The sequence below is a fragment of the Mus musculus genome, chromosome 13 (assembly GCF_000001635.26).
Source record: "Mus musculus strain C57BL/6J chromosome 13, GRCm38.p6 C57BL/6J".
Lineage (NCBI taxonomy): Eukaryota > Metazoa > Chordata > Mammalia > Rodentia > Muridae > Mus > Mus musculus.
The window spans coordinates 97,498,914-97,512,077 of record NC_000079.6 but is presented as its reverse complement, the minus strand read 5'-3'; positions in this window follow the sequence as shown (position 1 = coordinate 97,512,077).

Sequence of the window (13,164 nt, the reverse complement as noted above, 5' to 3'; positions counted from 1 at the left end):
AATCACTCTCTGCTATGATAGGCATGCTATGCTGGCTTCCATTTAGACCTGAGGCCAGAAGCATTTAAAAGCAGGTCTTATTTTTCTCGTTTATGAAAATGAAAAGGCTGAGCACAAGCAAACTTGAAATCTCACAAACGGCTGCACAGCTCGTGTGTGGCAGGACCCTGAAGCCAGGTCTTTGTCTTTGTCCTTACAGAGGATGAAACGAGAAAGAAAGAAATCTCCAAAGCAGGGGAGCGCCGGAAGCAGGGGAGCCCCACAAACAGGACTGCAACCTAGGATCAGGACCTAGTGCTTCCTTAACACCTGGCAAAACACTGTGATTCTCGGATGGCCTCTCCCAGCTCACTTTGACAGATGAGGTCCTCTAGACAAATAAGCCTCTTTATGTCAGGGGCCATGTGCAGTCCTTTCTAATCCCTTGGTGGTGGGTCCTGTCGGTGAGCTTCGAGCATTTGTCCGCCCATGAGATTCTTCTTCCATAAACCAGCCACATCTTCCCTGGTCAGTGAGGAGGCACTCTGTCCTCTTGAAGCTACAGTTTGTCTCCCTCTGCCTGACCATTCTCTTATCAAGCGTAAAATCCGTACAAGTAAACCTAGCTTTGCAAAGAAGAAAGCTTAGGCACAGAGAAACTCACCAGTCTAGGGAGAGAGGCCAGACGATGGCTTTCTGGGAACCCAGCTGTGTGTCTAAGGAGATGCCACTGTCAAGGACTGCTTGGCTGCTCCAGGGCACAGATTCTGCGGTCCTGAAATTCTGTAATGCCGTGCCTTGTGACCTGTTTCCTATGAAGGCTTTCTGCCTCCGAGTAGATTATTAGCTCCCAGGAGTGGAACGGCTGAACAGAAACAATGTCTCACAATAATCTGGTCACATCCTGTCGTACAGGGAACAGGGACTTCAGCATACCACTGTGGGAAGATACAGCTCAACCCAGCACAAAAGCCAAGGACCATGTGACTCATAAGTCAATAAACTCAAGCTCCACAGTGCTAGCAAGGGACAGAGCTCAAGAGCTGTAGCTGCCAGGAGCCCAGCTCAGGGGTACACAGGTGATAGCAGTTCTGCCCACCACTGAGAGTCAGGAGCCATGCTTGGGTCTCCCCTGGCACTGAGCGTAAGCAGCCACCAGCAACTTACCAGCGTTTCCTGGCAATGCCAGGATTGCACAACCATCTCATCAAAGAAAACCCATAAGCTTAGGGGGAGAAAAAAACTAAATAAAGAAAACCACATGCACACATACAAAAAAAAGTAACTGTACGTTGTCTGTGGAGAAACCTCAAAAAATGCCGGGAAGTGCTGAATCAGGAAATTCTGCCCTAATAGCTTTTGTTGGAAACATTTAACGTCTCAGCTTTATCTCCTCTTCTCTCTCAGACAGATCTTCCTCAGAGGAACCCAGGTCCAACAACGCCATCAGCCAGGGCTTTGGGTTCCCAGAAAGCTCGAAGCTGAGCCAAGGCCAACAGACACCCAGAGAGAGGGAGAGAGAGCAGAATAAACACAGAGTCCATTTCCTGCAGCCACCTTTCCTGAATTGAGAGAGAACAATGAATCTCATGTCACACACCAGCATCTTACTGTCCTCTCGTCACCAAAATGAGTACCTGATAGATCATTTCCTTTAGGTAGGGACTACTGAGAAAATACGTCACAAAGTTGATCATCAAACACTGATGGCAGCTCTCCCATCACAGGGCAAGTTCAACAAAATCCTGAACCTCTTAAGGAGAGGGGATGGCTCAGTCAGTAAAGGGCTTGCTGCACAAGCCTGAGGACACAAGTTCAATCCCAGGGAACCTATGTTTTAAGAAAACAAGCTGGGGCAGAGGCAGAGATAGGAGGATCCCTGAGGCTTGTTGGCTAACCAATTTAGCTGAACTGGCAAGCTCCAAGTTCAGTGAGAAACCCTGTTTCCAAAAAATAAGGTAAGAGAAGAAGATATCTAACATCAAATTCTGGCCTATATGCATACATGCATTTCTACTGGCACATGTGCACACAAACACATATACACACATAATAAGTAAGACTGAGCTATTTGGCTATATGTGAGTGGCATGGTAGAATACACCTATAATCACAGTGCTGGGAAGACCGAGGCAGGAAAGCTATGAGTTCAAGATCTACCTGAGCTACAGATGGAGACTCTATGTTTATTTAGAAAGGAGTCGGAGAAGGATTGTATTGTTGGGCCCTCAAATGACAAGAATCGAGTCATTTCAACTGTCCTCACACCTCAATCTTCCACTTGGGGTCTCAGGTCACACCCATGTGGCAGTCTTCCTGTGCCACTTGCTTTCCTGTGAAGGTGTGTTCCCTGTGAGTCCCCACTGTTTCCTCAGTTTGGTGTCTCACCTAAGTGGGATGCTTCCTTACCTGCCAAGTCAGCAGGGAGGAACTGGGGTGGGGAAGTCTACACAAGGAGAGAGAACTGTAGGGAGTGGTTCTGATGCTAAGGTCTTGTTCCCAATTGGTTCTTGATCAATCAATAAAAATACCAGTGACCAATGACTGAGGATGGGGGTGGGATACTTAAGAGTTGAGAAGGAGGAACCAAGGAGAATCAGGAGAACTGGGGAACTCATTGAGTTAGCAAAGACATTTAAGATTAACCAGCGTTTGTGTGTGTGTGTGTGTGTGTGTGTGTGTGTGTGTGTGTGTGTGTGTGTGTGTGCATGCATTTTATCTGGAAATCTAAGGGAATCTGGGTGGGGGCTCATAGCATAGTCCACCAGGAGTTTAAAGCAGGGTAGCAAAAAGTACACACAACAGAAAACCAAAGAAGACATAAGTAATCCAACCTGGTGTGCTCTAACTAGTTGGTGAGCTGTTTACCATGTGTTGTCCCTCAGTCAGAGATGAGAACGGTATTTTCAAGGCACAGCAACAAAAAGCCAAGAACTTAGAGGCACATTCTCTCATCACCATGCTCATGCCCAAAGATGCAACTCCAAAAAGGAGATTCACCAGCTTTCAGGTTGGCACCCAGCGAGCCTTAGTCTGGCAAAGTCCGCCCCTGATTCTTACATTTGATCAATAAGCCGATTGTTCTCAAACTTGCGATGAGAAATAATGTGTTCAGAACAAAAGCAAAGCTGGTGCCAGAGGTGATCTTTGGCCACACAATCGTCATGCTAGAACAAACAATGTATCCATCATCCATAGATGCTGATTTGGAAACAGCGTGTTAATTGACCAAACATGGTGAGGTCATTGGTCCTGGACATAAGAGGAACAGGCTGAGCCAGAAACCTTGGCTCTCTCCAACAGACAAATGTGAGCAGAACGTTTCACTGGAGAGATGACCAAAGAGGCAGGACTCACTTTCATCAAGGAGAGCTACGAACACAGGGTGGGAGCCACCAGCAAAGGGACCATAGCACAGAGGCTGTGCTGCAGGCTTTACTCAGGTGCAAAAGAGTGTCCTTGTGCCTCGTCTGGAATCATTTCTAATGGATTCATTGCCTGGGAAAGAAAGAGGGGTGGGGAGACCTTAGGTGAGCATCTTCTCATGTGCTTCTTCACTGTCTACAACCGTCCCAACTCCTCTCCCTACAGAGAGCGTTGCAAGCAGATGAACAATTCATACCCAAGGACCAGTCATCAAATCAACTCAACATTTCTTTGCAAGGGGTGTTCTGGGCTGATTTAAAGCTAAGGAAGAGGATAGTTAGTTTGGTCCTGGATTCTATTTGAGCACAGACTTTGACAGTGTAACCAACACATGAATGCATCCTATGCCATAATCCATAGATGCTGATTTGGAAACAGCATGCTAATTGACCAAACTTGGTGAGGTCATCATCCCTGGACACAAGAGTGGCAGGAACAGGCTGAGCCAGAAACCTGGACCCTTTCTAATAGACAAACGTGAACAGAAAGTTTCACTGGAGATTCAGCCAAAGAGGTGAGACTGGCCAGAAAGAAGAAAGAAAAAGGAAATCGGTTTATCCTCTTGCCACATGCACTGGGAAAATACCCCTGGATGGTCTCTCTAGTCATTCCATAGCTTTCCAGGATGCTCCAGTGAGTGTACATTTCATTTTGGAAGTCAGCAGGCTTCCTCATATTAAAAGGTATTATTCAAGGGCCGGCAAGATGGTTCAGTGTGCAGTGGGGGGCACATCCGAGATCTATACATTCCATGTATTCCAAACTGCTGCCATGGTAACCACACTCAGGTGTTTAGCTGACACAGTCTACTCTTTGTATATGGACTTCAGAACAGGTCTGAGCAGGCTCCAGAAGAAACCTGGGCATTCTGAGACACCTGAACACTTGCAACGAGATAGGGAAAAAGAGGCAAAGGCCCGGGAAGACGTGTGTTGCTGTTGCCAATTAACCTCTACTCAAATCAACTTGGCGGGGGCAGTGTGTTCCTCACTACCTGTCCCAATATTCTGGGTTCCTGAATGGAAGACAGACAGACAGACAGACAGACAGACAGACAGACAGACAGACACACACACACACACACACACACACACACAGAGCCTTATATTTTAATATGCTTTAAACAGCTCCACAGCTGGGCCACTCCTAAACCTGCATGTGGCTAACACCTCCCTCCAGATATTCCTGAGTTATTACTTACTAAAATCTATATTCCATCTTTGCTGCCCTAGACCCAGTGGGGGATCCACTTGGGGCCACTCTTGCCTGACTCTTACATGGTTGGCATGCCCTCTCTTCTGCACCTCTCAGACTGGTTCTTAACTCCTTTCCTGGCATGGCTGTTCTAACTCCTTGTTTCTCCCTCAGTCCCTTTGCCTGGGGAATCTCAAGTTTCACCTGTCTCTCTGCCCAGCTATTGGCTACCAGCCACTTCACTGACCAATCAAAACCAACTGGGGACAGGGATCCTCAGCATCTTAGTGCAAATTTTCACATAATCTGGGGGACTTAATTAACATAAGTAGCATTAGATCAAATCCACAACAGACATGTACCTTAATTCTATAGGTTCCTTGCTTCGTGGAGAAGAACATGCTAAAGGAATTCCAGAGAGGCAGAGAAGGTAGGTGGAGACAGAAGCTGAGTTCAGTTTTGATAAATTCTGGATGCCATGGGAAAGAGAGAGCAAATGCCACAGTGCTGTGTCCTACAGTCCTCAGCGCATCACTCTGTGACTTCCTCTTTCCAGGAATCTTCGTGGGATGGTAAAGGTCTGCTTAGCCTCTGCCAGATGGGAATCCATGCACTAGGACATGGAAACATGCTCTGTCTTCTGTCCTCAGCTTTAGGACTTCAACCACTATCCAGAAACACCCAGCTCTGCCATGTTTTAGAGTGTAGACACGTAGTCCTGGCAGGACGAGGGATTTCAGCTCAGCAACCATGTTTTACATGCCCACGGTTTAGCGCTGTTAGCAGGGAAAGAGAAATAGCATGCTTCATATCTGGGCTGCTTTCAACCTGGGCTCTACCACACAGCCAAACCCCTACCAGGGAAAGGAGGGGGCCTCTGAAAAAACATGCTTGTCCCACTTTGACACTCAAACAAAACTATTCTAATGTTGTGAGCATGGCCATTTATTTCAAATCAAACAGTAAGATGGTGTCTGGAGACCCACCCCTAGGAAGGCATCCTCCTTCCAGCCAGCACTGCTTCTAGGGTAGCAGTGGTGACTGGTCCCACCACAGAGGGATCTAGTTTCTGTTTGGAGTAGGGAGTGTCACCTACTGCTTCTCTAGCCTCTGTGACTCCTGCTCAGCACTTCTTGGACACCTGGCCTGACATCACTCTCAGATTTAGTTCTGCTTTGGTCTTGGTAGGGTGCAGGGGGAGATGTTGAAGTTCTCCTGTCTATCATCTTAGAGAAGATGAGTTCATAAAGAAAGCAGGATGTGTGGACTAACAGGACTAGAACTGGAAGCCCAGACTGAAGCTCTGGCCTGGATACTTTTCATTGTGTGAGGGTCAGTCTTGATTGTCAACATTTATTGAATCTGAAGTAAACCAAGAGACACACCCCTACGTGGGACTGTTGGTGCCTTTCCAAGAAGCTGAGGTTAGAAGCCCCTCCCTCAGAGTGAGTGGCATTTGCTCCAGCCCTGTCTCAGATGTAAAGACTTCTCAGGTGACAGCAGTCCTGCCTGCCTACCTTTCCTCTTTGCTAGTAGATGCACATATCCCCTGTTGTCTCTGCTGATGTCAGAACTCAACTTCTTCAGCCTTCCAACATGGACTGAAGACAAGGGGTTTCCCAGGAATCATCTAGGCCTTCCTTTAGAACCAGTCTGAAACACCCAGCTTCATGGGTTAAACAGCTACTGGGATGGTCAATGACAGACAACCCATTCCTCATTATGTAAGCCAAGTAAGTCTATACATTCACTTGGACGGCTCTGTTCCTCTGGAGAGCCACTCTGGGTTTCGTTTGGAAACTGGGAATATTAAGAATATCTCTTTGCCTGCTTTAGTTGGCCAAGGGGCATCTGTTATAGTGCTCAGCTCTGAACTGGCACTGTTAAAAGGTCAGACACTGAACAACAGAGTTTCTGATCATGCTTTAATCTCAAGTCTTCTACACCACGGCTCTGTGGCCAAATAATAATAACGCCAATAATCTCTTAAGGAAGAAGCCTATCAGACTTTATCAATGGCTACCTGGTATCTGATGGGCAGGTCCCATACACCAGGCACTGTGCGGAGTATTCAGGCTCTCCTCCTTCAATGCTGTTCATGACTCCTGAGAACCACTATGACACCCAGGGTCTGTTCCTGCATACCAGCCTGCCACACCGACAGGCCGAGCTTGCATTTCTGTATAGTAATATAGTCTAATTTCCTCTGGGTTACCTGCTGTCCAAAGTGGAACTTTCTGAATGTCAGTTAACTGTGCCCTGAGAACTGTGTCCTGACTCATCTGTGAGATGTCATACTGTGCAAACTGGGTGGGGCTTTCTCTAAGCATAAGCTCAGATCTGAGCCCAGGTCACTCATCCAGATCCAGCCCAGCTGCTCACAGTCGCTCCCTGTGATCTAAACACATTCTGATCTATGAGAACTGGGTTCCCCATGGCTCGCGTTCTGTTTCCATAACAAGCCAGGCTGGCTGGTAGTGCCTTTAAGCCACAACAACCATTTAATCATTTTTCATGCTATGTCTATACCAGGAATTTGGGAAGGACTCAACAGGGTGTTTCTGGCTTACAGATTACATTAGCTTTGTATCACTGTAACAAAATACCCACGATAAGCGACTTATCAAGAGGAAAGGTTTATTTTGGCTCCTGATTTCAGATGTTCCAGCCCATGACCAATCGGACCTTTTGCTTTGGCCCTGGGCAGCATATCATGGCTGAGTTGACGACAGAGTAAAGACATTCACCTCACAAACAAGACATGAAAAAAGACATAGAGAAAAAAAAACTGCGGTCCCACAATCCCCTTTGAGGAGATACCCCTAATCTTGTAAGGTCCCACGTATGTAAGTTTCCATCTCGCAGTACCTCCAAACTAGAGCCAGCTTTCTAACCCATGGGCCTGGGGAACACAGTTCAGTGCAAACAACAACACAGTCTCTTGTGCAGTTAGAGTCAGTGGGTGTGGGGAACTCACCCAGCTGGAGACTGGCCAGATGTGTTTCTCTTCATGCAGTCTGTGGCTGCCTGGTGGTAATTCCATGGGCTACCATGGGCCTTCTCCTGATGGGGCTTTCAGGGAAGGCTTGTGTGATGACCAGGAGCTCAGTACTGATGTTCCAGGGGACAGGGAAGGACTGAACCATTTTGTCCAGTCTTGGGAGTTACATCGTATTGGGTTTTGGCAGTTATAAGTTACCAGGATACAGAGGTCTATGTTGACCAACATTCCCAGGACTATTACAGAGATAATGTGCGGGGGGCGGGGGGGAAGACCCTGCTGGTGGGAGAGAGCCCTGCAGCCACCTTGCAGTGGGTGTTGTCTTCGGAAGAGGAGGGACCACTAGTAAATGATTCAGAATCTCCCCTACGGCTCAATGATCATCTCATCGGCATGGCAAGGGCCGAGCTTCCTGTCTTCTGAGAGGGTCTTGATTTCCTTCTCTTCCCCCAGTTCCTTACTCACCACCATGTTTGAAATTCCAGATCTTCTCCTCTAGTTCATGGTGGGCAATCACAGCTGGATAGCACTCCTTCCTAATGATTGCCATGCCACCACAAAGACACACCAAGGGCCAATCCATACCTGCCAAATACCACAGAAAGGGTCTTGTCATACCTACCCTTGCCCTTCAGGGATCCTCCTACTTTGTTCAATCTAGTCCCAGACTGAATTCTAGATCCCATTGGATTGATCACTTTGCACCAGTGGCTGCTCCCTAAAGGGTACAGACCTCGTGGCTGTCACCTCCAGAGATACTTCAGTCCTGAACAATGGTCTGGGCTCTCTTATCCCTTCTGAGTCAGCCCGGAGCTGTTTATTTTACCATCTGTGTCAGCAGTTAAGAAACCCTGTGTGAATCTCACCACCCGGCAGCCAAGTCAGCATCTAAAGCAGGCTCAGAACTATGGCTGGCGTTCAGCACAGTGCTCCAAGACCTGAGCTCTACGATTTTCCAGAAGTGTAAACTCTAGACAAGATACTGAGCCAACAGAATTCCTGTCACATGAGACTAAGTACCTTTCAGTCTTTATCCTTGGGCTCAAATAAGGTAGAGTGTATGAAAATGAATTAAAGACTGTGCCATACAACAACAATACTTGTTGTTGTTGTTGTTGTTGTTCTAGTTTGTTCTTGTTATTAGCACAGCCTTCTTTCACAGGGACTGTGTAACCTTATGCCCAAATATGCTTGCCCTGTATTAGTCACCTCCCTGAAAGCCCAGCCAATCAGCCACACCATTTTCTCCTCTGTATCCTACCTTAGGAGACTGGCTCAGGGAGTGCCATCTGGCTCTACTTCCTCAGTCCTCCCTGTGTCGGGTAAGTGGTGGGCAATTTCACCCTCTGTACAGATGCCTGTAATGCCAACCTAACACTTCAGGAAGCTCTGAGAGGTGGGGCTTGAAGCTCACACACACATACCCAAGCTGTGTTCCCTTGTAAATGACCAATATCAGGCCTTCTACTGTGGCTTGAGTGTGGTTTGTCCTTCCAAGGTCCATACAGCACGCATGGACCCAACACACAAGCATTGGGAGGCCATGGAAACATCGAGGTAGTTAGACTGATTTTTCTATTTGAGTTCTTTCTGTCTCTCTCCTTCCTTCACTCATTAACTCTTTCCCCATCTGCCTCCCTCTCTCTCCCTCTCTCTGTGATGTCTTCCTCAGGTACTCACAGTGACACTAGCCCGCACCATGAGCTGAGCACACAGTTGCCATGCTCACAAACCAGAACTACAAGCCAAATACACCTCTTCTCTGGGTAAGTCACCTGGCCTCTGATATTTTGATACATCAAATGGAAAACATACAACTACATCCTACCAGCTCCTATTCACTCCACTAGAGCCCATGTTCCTGGCAGCCAGGTAGGAAGACAGCAATGAGAACAGGCCAAGACTCCTGGATGACAGCAGCTAGCTGTGGGTCCAAGAGCAGAGCTGGGAACAGATACCTCACTCCTTTCCCAGGAGGCCACCCCAGGGACTGATGCCCCAGGATGTTGTATTTCACACTAGTCTGTGCAAAGCCTTACCAGAAGAAACGTTTTCAAGAGTTCAGGCTTGATGTTTCTAGGCTCTGCTTGTTCGTGAGGTATTTGTTTGTTGTTTTGTTTTTCACCTTACTGTGATCTTTGAAGCTGGCCCAATTTTGAAGGTCTTAGGCCATTAGTGCACGTGCACACCTGTGCGAGAAGGGGGCGGGGATTTGTGTGTGAAGGGGGAGGGGATGTGTGTGAAGGGGGAGGGAATTGTGTGAGGGGAAGGGAATCTGTGTGAAGGGGACAAGATATGTGTATGTGAAGGGAGGAGATGTATGTGAAGGGGGAGGGTGTGTGTGTATGTGATGGGGAAGGGGATGTATGTGTGAAGGGGGAGGGTTGTGTGTAAAGGGGGAGGGGATGTAACATTTCCAACAACAGAGAGCAGGCAAGCCAGAGAGAGGGAGGGACTGAGGGAATGAGAGAGGGAGGGAGAGAAAGAGTGAGGGAGTGAGGAAGTGAGAGAGAATGAGAGAGGAAGAGAGGGAAAAAGAGAAAGTGAAAGAGTGAGAGATGGAAGACTGAGGGAGAAAAGAAGGGAGGGAAGGAAGGATGGAGGGAGGGACAGAGGGAGGGACAGAGGGAGGGAAGATCTAGGCCAGAGGTAAGAGGAAATGGAACTGAAGAGGCTTCAGAGGAGATGACAATGAGGCAAGAAAGAATAAGTAGAAGCTTAGCATAAAGGTCAGCGCTCACAAGAGGGCTGGGATAAGAAGAGAAGGAGGGAATCCCCGAAGTGTGCTCCTGGGGGTCCTGCCAGCCCTGGAAACGAGCCTCTAAGAGCTCATCCCCACCAAACTGAACCCCAGCTTGACTGTGTTCCACTGTGACCCCCAAACAGGCCAACAAAGAGTATATCACCCTTAGTCTTACTCCTGGACTCTTGGTGCCCTTTCCCTGGTCCCAAGCCAGCCTCGGGGTCATAGCGCTCCCCACCCTGTCTACACCAGACAGTTTCCAAGAAAACATTTCTTTTCTTTCTTTCTTTCTTTCTTTCTTTCTTTCTTTCTTTCTTTCTTTCTTTCTTTCTTTCCTTTCTTTCCTTTCTTGCTTGCTTCCTTCCTTCCTTCCTTCCTTTCCTTTCCTTTTTTCCACATTCACCCCTCCCCAACTCCTCCCATATCTCCCCTCTCTTTCCCTCCCCACCCAACTTTGTGTCCCATTTTTTTCCCTCATCAAATCCAATTTGTGCTGTCCACATGTTCACAGATGTGTGACTGACCTTCTTCTAGAGCTGGGCTGGCCCATCAGGGGCAGCACTCACCTCTCCTGGCTGCTATCAGTTGCCAAGAGATCCGGCTATGGGTGGGATGTCATGTCTACCTCACCTCTCCATGCTGGGTTTTGGTCTGGCTTGAGCTTAACCGAGGCCTGTGGCTGCTGCCACAACCACCATGAGTTCGTAAGTGCAACTATCCTGTTGTGACCAAAGGATACTCCAGAGGGCTGCTTTTAAGCACCTGTGCTTGGGCACCTCGTTAGACCAGTGTCATCAAAATTTCTTGAGAAAGGAACCTACGAGGGCTTGAAAAGCATACTCAGCAAGGCACATGTACAGCTAGAACCCAAAGTCTGTAATGTAGTAGTGCAACAGTAGTGCTTGGCTCTGTGAGGGTGTAGTGGGCTTTCTGCCCTTCATGAATAATATTGTTTCTACAGGAAATGTGTTTAGGTTTTAGCTCCAGATGTTGGGCATACGCCTGCCCTCACACCCCATGTCCCACCCACCCACAGACTGCAATGTTTATATGGCCAGAGAGAGTAGGGGGACAAAGTCACTGGTTGAGTGTCCCTCCGGGATCCCCACAGAGGGCCCATGATCTCTCTCCAGTGTGGCGAGGACCATCGACTCAGTCATGCGTGGAAAAGTTGAGTCCTCCCAAGTCAAGGAGTTCTTGTTTGAAGCTAAAAGAAAAGGGCAAAAACTGTCAACAGTAAGTAACGGAGGAATGGGGGCGGCATAAAAAATGGCAGAACCCTCGAGTTAATAAATAAAGAAGACACATGTCTGGAAATGACGTTGAAAAGTGGCTTAACAGTTCCATACCGGGAAATCAGCTGTGCCAAGAAGCTAGGAAAACTGGCTTTTCCAACTGTGTTGACTTGTGTTCAAGCTGCCAGACACCAAGAGATCATTCCAACCGAACAAATACAGCCACTTCTAACTGGAGAAAAGGGTGGGGTGGGGCTGCGAAAAGAAAGCACATACAAACTAAGTGTGTAAGAAACTACAAGATGGGGGACCTCTCCTGATCGCAATCCACCAACAGTGGATTTTTTAACTCGATGGAGATCTGCATGTGGCAAATAGGGTACTACTTATGAATACACATTGGGGACACCTGGGGGACCAGTAGCCAAAGACACAAAGCTTCATGAATACTTAAAGCCACAAGACAGAGCAGCACAGGCCAGAGGGTACAGAGAAAGTGTCATAGAAAGGAATCAACCAAATAACTCAATTTTGCTAACAATTAGGGAATATTATGTTAGGGAAGCCGCTATCTGATGGTAGAACAGACCAAGGTTCTCTGGCCAGCAAGCAGTGGAAGCAGGGAGTCCTGGCACCAGGTACTGGGGTATTGTGCACAGGACAGAATAATATCTTGTCTTAAAAGAGCAGTTTCTTCAGCTAGCCATGAGGGTGGCCATTCCTGAGGCACAGCTCGGGTGGGCGAGAGCTGCGGGGACTGTTCTTTGTCAGCCTCCCTCTCTTACTCTAATTAGGAACAGAAGAGCTCACTGTTAGGCTGAAATGCTCTTCTTTTCTTTGAGTCAAGCTCCATAGTTACTGAGGACCAGAGAGAAGTATTTGTATGCCATTCCCTCCCAGAATGGGGCACTTACAGAGATACGGGAGGAGGAAAGAAGATGGTAGCCCAGCAGGGCATTGGGAGGATGCCCAAGACACAGGAGAAAAATAACCACTACCTAAGTATGGCAGCTCCATCCAGGATGCTCATTCCACCAATGTTCAGGTTCTACTGCCTCCTCCATAAACTTACCTGTTTACTTCATGGTATCTGACTCCTTGTCCCCTCTCTGTGTTCCTCTTAGCTTCTGGATATCTTCAGAATCTACCGTTCCAACAGTGACACTAAGGTCTGGCGTTCTCTGATAGGCCAGAAGTCCCGTGGTAGCCTCTGTAGAGTCTTGCACCCCACTCTGACACAAAGTGCAAAGAGAGGCTGAGATACCTCAAAGGCAGGGGAACCCACATAAAAGGAAGAGCCTGTCATTATGATGTGAAGGAGAGGGGGGAGCAAGCTAAGCACCTTGTCCAGGACAATCTCTGCTTTCCTTCCTCACTGTGATGGTTAGTGCTGATCGTCATTGAGACAGAACCTGTAAACACCTAGGGGACAAGCATCTGGCCGTGAGTCTGCTGGATTATGTAGACTGTGAGCTGATGTCATAGATGGAGAAAATGTAAAGAGTTGGGCAAGCACTGCTGTTCATCGCTCTCTGCTTCCCGCCTGCAGAGGTAGGATATCAGCCACTTCCTCTTCTTACCCTCAT